General features: G+C 47.7%; 1 pseudogene; it reads right to left on the bottom strand.

The window, feature by feature from the left end:
• Positions 1 to 1,078: 1,078 nt before the first annotated feature.
• Positions 1,079 to 1,483, bottom strand: LOC127188794 (60S ribosomal protein L28-like; annotated as a pseudogene).
• Positions 1,484 to 9,857: the final 8,374 nt, after the last annotated feature.

The following is a 9,857-nucleotide window of genomic DNA, read 5'->3' on the forward strand; positions in this document are numbered from 1 at the left end:
CAGGTTCTTGGTCACCCAAGCAATGCTGAATATGGGTTCGATTTTGTGGAGTGGGCCTTAAGTAAAATCAGATATTGGTTGGTTACTCCCACAAGCTTTGTGCCACTATTGTCCTAGCATATCTCGCCAGCAGGACACCATTGTAGATGAAAGGGTTTGTAGTTGGGTTGGTGTCTACGTTTTTCTTTTAGAAGCTTGTAGAGCAGCTTCCGTACCACAGACACTAGAGCGAGGTGTGAAGGCTCTTTTGTAGGCACCCGTGTGACCTTTCCATGTTTAATGAGCTGGGTTGGTCTTCCACAGTGGGGCACGGCTGCCAGTGTGTGACGAGCAACTGATAATCTTGGCAGCAGCCTGGGTTGCTGAGAGTTCTTATGAGAGCCCATTGGTGCTTGTACGCAGTTTGATATAACTCTGTCCTGGTTCTGGAAACTTTATTTTGGCGACAAGAGGTGGCCAGTTGGGGCTCCGTCTCCCCTACTTTTTGGCAATTTCATTTTGATTGCCCACACATATGTACAGATTTTAGGAAGCTTCTGTTACTCCAGGTTTTCCTACTCTCCCTCAAATGGCCTTTACTTATAGCTGTCTCTCCCCATGTTATTTCTCTCATGCCCTTCCCCCCATCCCTCTCCCCACTACATCTTCCTGTCCAGCTCCCCATCATCTATAACTACCTACTCTATTTTTACTTTCTTAGGGAGCTCTGTGCTTCCCTCACCTCCAGGCCCTTACTCAATACCTAACTTCTGTGGTTCTTCAGATTGTAGCTTGGTTATCTTTGACTCAATAATATCCACATATAAGTGAATACAAACAATGTTTATCTTTCTGGGTCCGGGATGCCACATCCAGGAAGATTTTTTTTTTGTTCCATCTATTTATTTGAGAATTTTATGATTTAATTTTTTCCCCTGTTGGTGATTGAAAGGTCAGCAGACTCTCTGTCTTAGCCTTGGCTGCCCTGGACTGGCAACTCACAGTGATCTGCCTGCCTCTGCCTCCCAAGTGCTGGGCTTAAAGGTATGTGCCGCCACCCCAGCTCAGCAGACTCTTTATTGCTTCTGGGATGTGGGGCTCAGGAGCTTTTGGTGGGGAGAGTCCGTTTCCTTTTCACAGCCAGAAGCTTCTGGCTTTGCAGGATGGCCCTGGCCCTGTGGACGCCGCCATCCTTAGATCAGGGCGGTACTTGTTCTTCCAGATCATGTGCCTGATGCTGCTGAGGGTGGCCCGAGCATTCTTGTTCATGGTGGTCCTCACATAAGAAGTGGCGGGTTTATGCTGACTGGATCTGTTTCATGACCAGCATGCCTCCTTTGCCATTGGCTGTGGGCTCCACTCCCACAGTTTTGCAGTGAATCAGCCCATTGTAGCGGAAGGAGTTGAGAGGCCTCAGATTATTGGGCTCGGTGCTATAGGTCTGCTTGTTCCGGTTGCTCAGGAAACTGGAGCAGTTCCAAATGACCATCCATCGCAGATGCATGTTGGCAGCTCCTCTCCCTATGGCGGCCGTAGACAGAAAGGTTATGATTTCATTTTTAACTGCTGAGTAATATTCCATTGTGTAAATGTACCACATTTTATTTATTCATTCACCCACTGAGGGACGTCTAGGTTGTTTCTAATTTCTGGATATTATGAATAGAGCAGCAACCAACATGGCCGAGCAAGTGTCTCTGTGGTAGAATGTAGCATCCTTTGGGTATATGCACAAGTGTGGTATAGCTAGATATTGAGGTAAATCGATTCCTATCTTCCTAAGGTACCACCACACTGATTTCCATGGTGGCTGTACAAGTTTGCACTCCCATCAGTGATGAATGAGTGTTCATTCTCCTTACTCCAGCTTGAGCTGTCACGTGTTTTTATTGATCTTAGACATTCTGGTGGGTATAAGACGAAATCTTAAAGTAACTTTTGATTCTGAAAATAATCTTATCAGCCATACAAAAATCAGAGTACAGTTTTTATATCGAGGCTATTTGGTGATCTTGCGCTTCCCCTACCCATTCTCTTTCATTTACTACCACAGCCAAACCAAATTCTGAAGTTGAGCTGTTGGCTCATCCCTTCAGCACTCAGCCAGAAGTCTATGTCTTCTTTCTGGACTGGGACCCTCCTGAGCGTTTAGGTAGCCCAGGAAAGGAGTGCCTTGGTGGGCACCATGGACTGTGCTGTCCCCACCCAGTCTCTGCTTCCCTTGGCTCTCACCCACCCAGCTGGTGGCTCAGATGCCTGGGACCAGTTTGTCTTACAGGTCCAGAGGGTGAGATGTTGTCTCTATGACAACCACCCACACATGGAGGTCATGTGTGCACAAAGGAAGGAGCAAGTCAGCCACGATGACATACATGTTTTCTGCGTCTGTAACACTGCGGTGCGTTCCCACAACCCCTAAAAGTCTGTTCGTTGGGCTGCTCTAATGCGGCTTCTGCTGCTTGCTGACCTCCTGGTACAGTTTTGGTCTATTTATAACGACTTCATACATCTTCCCTTCTGGAAAACTGACGCTTGGACCTTAAAATACTTAAAAACATGTTTTTAAGGAATCCAAAAAGCAAAGATAGGTTGCTGCTTCCGTGCCATCGGAAGTGCAGGATGGGATGGTGTTCTGAGTTCTCGGTCACGTTCCAGAACTTTCCCGGCAACTACCTGTGACCATGCATGCTGAGACAAGGCTCCAACTGTTGTGGGGGCGGGGGGAAGACTCAGTTTCCTCTTTTTGTTCTACAGCCCTTCTCCCACTCCTAGCCGGCTTCCTGCCCCTTTCCTTTTCAGCCCTGTCCGGCTGATTGTTGGCAACAGAGAGCTGCATGGCTTTGCGGTCATTGCTGTGGCGGCGGTGAGCAGCTCAGGACACTGTTCCTTTGATGCATGGTGTTCTCAATCCTCCTTCACTGTGCGTTTGGGGTTAGCAATTTCTGCCCGTTGGTTTTCTTCGGAAGAGGAAAATTCACGGCTGTATTTATAAACGTGGATGATGGCTTTTTGAGAAGAAATACATTAGGCAAATCTCCAGAAAGTCCTTTGTATGAAAAGCCAACATGGGCTCTTCCCCCATTCCTCATCTTCTGTCTTCCCAAATTCTTGCTTCAACCTGGTGCTCTCTGAACATGTCAGGCTCACTCCTGCCTCTGAGGAGCCCCCTTCTTCCTTCATCAGTGCACAGCACGGATTAAGATGTTCAGGAGCTGCTTGGAGATTTCAGAGATGTGCCATGGTTCACAGGCAGGCAAATACGCTTAGGGTTCTAAGACCCTTCTTGGTCTCAGCTGTCCTAGCCTGTTGCTTATGAGATTCTCTCAGCCTCAAGGAACATCTGCTTCTCTGTTTGGAAAGTGGGGATCTGAGCACTGGGTGTGTCTGCCACCGCCTGTCCTGTTGTTCTGACTGGTGCTGTGTGGGCCACTCATGGGGAGTGCTGCCCATAGGCAGGTGATGCCATCTCAGCATGACTTGTGTCCCAGTAGTGTTTAAGGCTCAGTGGGAAAGAGGAGTATGGGTAGGCTCTTAGAATAGAGTGTCCACCCAGAATGGGGCAAGGCCTTCTAAGGATGGCATAGTAAGAGAAAAACATGCAATGACTGCTAGCCAGTGTGTACGTGGAAGGGTCAGATGGTGAGGGAGAGGAAGGCATGTGTGAGCAAAGGTAGGCAGCAGGATTTCACAGACATTGGAGACTGCAGGAGAGCAGGGTTTTCCTGGGGAGCAGGCTGTTGGGTACCACTCTAGGAGGACTGTGTATAAGCAGACTTTGCACGGCTTTCTGGGAAGAGGTATCTTTATTCACCCTACATGAAGCACTAAAGACAGACCAAAGATATGATTCCACCAAGACTATATTGGTGAACCAATGAGCTTGTTGGAGTTACAGGAGTATGAGTGAGGGGGTTACTTTCTGAAACATGGGTGACACAAAAGCATCAACGTCACACACACACACAAATCCACAGAGCTTCCTGGCCAGCGCACAGGCAGCCTACAGAAGAGTCTTCTCTCCCTGGTAATTGCCTCTTGCTCTTAAGAGTCTTGTAGGTTTCCTGAGCCTCCTGAGCCTTGTAAACTTCCTAAGTTGTTTATTTTTTTTCTTCAGTATTAAGAACTGCCTTTCTCCCTCCAGGAGGAAGTAAGCACACAAGCCCTGTGAAGGCTGTTTTTGGTTGTTATTTTGACTACATCTGAAATAAACCCACCTCCCAGCATCTGGGTACACCTGTGAGGCTTCTTAAATAAGTTGTCTTTAAAGAAAAAAATCATTTGAAGTGGGAAGGCTCATCCTAACCACGGCTCTTTTGAGTAGGGAGGACCCATTTTAAGTGTGGCCACACCTTCTGGTGGCGGCCTATATAAAGGGCACGGGAGAAAGAAGCTCTTGCTCTTTGCCAGCTCTTTATTTCCCTCTCACTGGCAAGTCCATTCCTTCACTGGCATTGTTAGAGCCGCCTTCTTCGGGGTTCTGGTGTCTATTGAAGACCAGCTGAGACCTCCAGTCTGGGGGTCTGGTGGACTGAACAACCAACCGCTGGATTCTCGGGCTGCTGGGCCACATCCTGCCAACCACTCCCGTAAATACAACAAACCCTGCCCCATATATTCTATGCTGTCATTTCTGTCCCTCCAGAGAACCCTGGCTAGTTAATACAGGCCCCGTATTCAGCCTTTCCTACTCACCGCACATAACCCGCTCTCCAGCCCTCGAGGCAAACCTCTCCCCTCCGAGTGCTGAGGATATGCCACCATAAGGCCAACCAGCAGGTGAAATGCTAATGGCTCTGGATTCAACCCCAGGTCAGCCGAGACCCATGTGGTCCTCCTACCCATCTAAGGCTGTCCCCAGGTGGGGCCCCAGCAGTGAGTCCCCAAACTCCTTCTCTGGTGACTCTTTCATAAGAGATCTCATTTATCTTCTACTGGGGGAGGCAGTTGGTTCTGGGACCCCTCTTGGAGCACCGTCCCATCCCCCTATAGCTGAGTACTGTTTCAGGCAGGGCTTAGAGGCCAAGGCCAGCCTGCTGAGCTCAGCCCCTCCCAGCGAGCACCCAGCTCTTGGAAAGATCTTTCTCCTTGCTGCCTCTACACCAAGGTTATCTTCTCAAGTACGTACGCGTAAATGAGGTTGTTTGGCTTATGGATACAAATAGACACTGCTTTTTTGACTTGCAAAATGGATTTCCCCATGACTGGCTCAAACTTAAGTATTCAAATGCTCATTGAACCGGTCGTCTATTTATTTCTGTTTACGCCTGCAGACCCATTAGCAACTTTTTCTTGTTTTCTCTTAGAATATTAAACGGTTCCAACATATTCTAAAAATTAGTTGATTAGCTTGTTAGGGCACATTTTAACTGCTAGCTCTGCCGAGCCAAAGGAGAAAATGAAGGTAATTTTGTTGGCAAGGGATGTACGGCACGAAGCTGACTGTTGAAAGATGCGCTGCGTCAACATAATGAAGGAGTGTAATATCTTAGTTTGCATCAATATGGAAATAACCGTGCGCTCTGACAGACCTGATGCTGAAGGCACCACCAGCCTCCTCATTATGCATGCTGGCTCTGATTATGAAAAATAGTGTGTTTTCTTTTAAAGAGGACTCTGCATTATCAATCAAGCCACACCAATTATTTCAGAAAGGGATCATGGTGCAACAGACAGGGGTCTTTTCAATAAGAACAGCGCCCGGAGAGGCAGGCGGATCTTAAGGGGTGTGATATTTTTATTTCGTGACAGTTGTTAGTATTAATTAGGTGTGCTAACGAAGTATTTTGTGCGGTGGCACCCAGACAACCTCCTTTCCCCGCTATCATCTGGATCTTTATTATTTGTTTTAATGAGCCCTGTCATCAGTGGGACCAATGCTCCTCTGATGATGAGTCTCATCCTGTTCATCTCTCTTATAGGCTGTCACATGAGGGAGGCGTAGGTAGGAAGGGAGGTAAATAGAGAGACAATAGGGAAAATGTGGCCTGTGGCATGCAGAGACCAAACAGAGGCATGAAAACAGCATTGGCCACTGTGTCAGCCAGCAACCCCCTTCTCAGTGTGTGTGTATATGTGTGTGTGTGTGTGTGTGTGTGTGTGTGAGAGAGAGAGAGAAAGAGAGAGAGAGAGACAGACAGACAGACAGACAGACAGGCAGAGACAGAGAGGGGGGGCTCTTATGGCAACCCACTTGTTTCTATCCCAATCTTGCACACAGTGGGTAGGAAAGTCTAGGAGCCCCACTGGCGGCTTCAGGGATAGGCATGGGCACTGTCACTTCAGATTGTTTGTTGCTCCGCACCAGTCTGTGAACTTCATGAGGAGGTGACTGGTCTAGCACTTGGAGGCAGCCTGGAAGGTGACCCTTAGGAACCAGTGTGTGGTTGATGGGCATTCAGGAGCTGCAGATGAACACATGCCCCAAATCGAAAGCTCTCTCAGAGCCCACTCCTTCAAGCCGCACACTTGGAGATGCCTTGCTTTTTTTTTCTTCCTGTTGCTGAACTAAAATACCCGACAAAAGCAACTAAAAGAGAAATGGGCTTATTGTGGCTCGCAGTTTCCGGTACGGCTGGTCATGCTAGAGAAGCCAGGATGGAGGGCCTTGAAGCAGGTGGCCAGTTTTGCACACACAGTCAGGAAGCCGAGAGCAACAGGTGTGTGATAGTTCTCAGCTCACTTTCTCCACTTGATCCTTTAGCTCAGGATCCCCTACCTGAGGATGGTTATGTCCACAATTTAGACAAGTTCCCCCACATTAATTAATATAATCAACCCCAAACACATTCAGAGGACCGTCTCCCAGGTGACTGGAGACTCTGTCAGATTGGTAGCAACACACACATTTTCCTATATTTTTCTATTATTCTACAGGCACACATATTTTTTTTAATATATTTTCTATTATTCTATGGGCACGTACATTTTTATTTTTTGAGTAAAGTCTCATTATGTAGACCTGGCTGGCTTGAAACTTGAAATGTAGACTAAGCTGACTTTGATCTCATAGAGACCCACCTGCTTTTGCCTTCGGAATGCTGGGATTAAAAGCGTGTGCCACCACTCCTGGCAGATACATGGTTTTCTTGAAGGAAACACAATAAGACGCAAATAATATAGGGTAGAGGATACAGTTCAGTAGTAGAGCACTTGCCTAACACGAACAGTGTTCTGGGTTGATCCCCAACACTCCAAAAAAATAAATAACCAGAAAGTTTCTGCTAGATACACAGGAGTCAATGATTAAACTTGCAGGATTTTTGGCATTCCTGGGCACAGCTACGTCATATCTATAGACCTTCACTTCCTGTCACGTGAATGGAGGGATGGACAGGTGAGAATATACAGAAGACACCTGCACACAGAAGCATCCCATCCCTGGTGGGTCATCATGCAGAAAATGCTTGTCGGAGGAACATGCATTGAGGGAGAGAACAGTGCATCTCTTGGGGTCTTCCTCTTCAGTCCCCAGTGGCCAAGAGTCCTGAGCAGAGGTGGTGGTCGTATTGCTGGGGCAGTAGAACTACTGGTGGCCTGTTGAGTGGCTCGTGTGTCCTTGATACCCCTGGGCAGGATTGGAGAAAGCCTGGTCATCTTTCTGGTAGCTTCTCATGAGAAATGCTGCCCAACCTGTTCATTGCTTCAGTCACCTTCATGCTCCACTGAGCTCCATGTGAGACACAGGGAATCTGTCCATGAACTGGGAGGCGGGGTTGGTGTGGCCTGGTCCTAGCAGAGGGCTGCTGTTTACAGCTGGGATGAAGCTAGGGCTGCAGCCCAGCCTGGAGAGGGAGCTAGGGGCTTATTCTAAAGCTCATTCATGCTGACCGTGCTGCACCTTGATGTCATCACAGTGTCCCACTAGCCCAGGGACACAGTGTCATGGTCTGTACCTGTTCATGCATTCACAGATGCCTTCCTTCAAAACGTGACTCTCAGGCAGCGGGCCCTGGTGTGTATGAGGCCTGAGGGTTGAGGCCCAGCACTGCAAAATGTAGAGTTGTGATTTACACAGAGGGCTCCAAACGGTGTCCTGTAGAAACTTGCAGTCTAGTGGGCGGAATAAGACACACTCTGTGATTTATCAGCAGTGACCAGCACGGTGAGTAACCAGCTGTGGGTTCTGAACATGGATGGCGACAGCTGTGTGTGTGTATGTTTGTGTGTGCAATCTGGAATGGTTTTTGTGTTCACTTGACAGTATTTCTGAAGTACACGTCTTGCAGCTCTCCACTTGCCACAGCTATAAGGTTCTGGCTTGACCTGCTGTTATACAATGGTGGGGGTGAGGTACAGAGGCAGACAATGAGCCAGCTGCCATCTTGAGGACTTGGTCTGTTCCTTTAGCAGAACAATAGTATTTGGTTTTTCCCTAAGCCCTTGGCCTATCCAGCCTATCATGGCCACCCAAACAGTGTCAGGCATGGTTTCCATCTCAGGGAATGGGCCTTAAATCCAGCCAGAGAGTAATTGGTCACTCCCACAACGTGGGAGGTCATTCCTGTGAGAAGTCATTCAGGCTGGATGATTCCTCCCATTCTGTAGATGAGACACCTAAAAGAGATGTGCCTTTTACTTTTACACTATTTATTTTCATATTTAAAAAAAATTGAAATAATCTTTTTTTTTCCTCATACATTGCATTCTGATGATGGTTTCCCCTCCCCTGGCTCCTCCCCATCCTTCCCACCCACTCAGCTCCATTCCCTCTCCTTTTCTCTTTCTTTAGAAAGCAAGCAAACAAAATCAGAATTAAAAAAAGAAAAAGAAAAATCACAAGAAACACACACACACACACACACACACACACACACATACACACACACACACACACACCGTAAAAACACAAAACCAGAAAGTATACTAGGCAAGCAAGAGAGCAGTAAGACAAAAGCAGACAAAGCAATATGAGACAAATCCCACTGAGTTCTTTTTTGGGTTGGTCATCTACTGCTGGATACAGTGTGGTTAATATACCCAGTGAGACTCCATTGGAGAAAACCAATTTTTCCTCTGCAGGTGGGTGTCAATTGTGGATAGCGGCTTCTTGGTTACAGGTGGGAGCCCAAGGCCACTTCACCGTCTAAGTGCTGGAACCGTGGCTGGCTTGAATCTGTACAGACCCTGTGCGTGTTGCCACTGTCTATGTGAACACACATGCACATCAGTCCTGCTGTGTCAGAACACGGTTTCCTTGGAGTCATCCATCTTCTCTGCCTCTTACAGTCTCTCATCTCCTCTTCTGCATAGTTCCCTGAGCCTGTCTCCTATGGTGACCTGCCTGCAAGACCTATGGGTGCAATAGGAGCACAAACATTGTGGGAGTGACCAATTACTCTCTGGTTGCATTTAAGGCCCATTCCATGAGATGGAACCCATGCCTGACACTGGGTGGCCATGATAGGCTGGATAGGCCAAGGGCTTAGGGGAAAACCAAATGATATTGTTCTGCTAAAGAAACAGAGCAATGTCATGACTCCTACTGAGATTCTGCTATGCCCATAGATCAGTGACTCACTCAGTTATCACTTACTTCTTTTGCAGTAGATGGGAACTAACACAGAGCCCCGCAACTGGGCAATGCACAGGGACTGAGCGATTTTGGAATACTCAGTCCTAAATGGAATGTCTTCATGACACACTCTCTGTTCCCACTGTGAGTTATGTCTGTTAGCAGATACAGAGCCAGGTTCCAGTCCCATTAAACAGCAGGGCCAAGGGCCTGGTAAGTACTATAACATAAAAGGTCCTGAGTGGAGGGGGGTAGGAGTCACTTGGGCTAGGGATGGGTGAGAAGGCGGTGGTGGCTTTTCAGCAGGCTTTGAAGGACTGTAGCTGGGGGCAAACACACACACACACACACACACACACACACACAC

Source organism: Acomys russatus, chromosome 5 (assembly GCF_903995435.1).
Source record: "Acomys russatus chromosome 5, mAcoRus1.1, whole genome shotgun sequence".
NCBI lineage: Eukaryota > Metazoa > Chordata > Mammalia > Rodentia > Muridae > Acomys > Acomys russatus.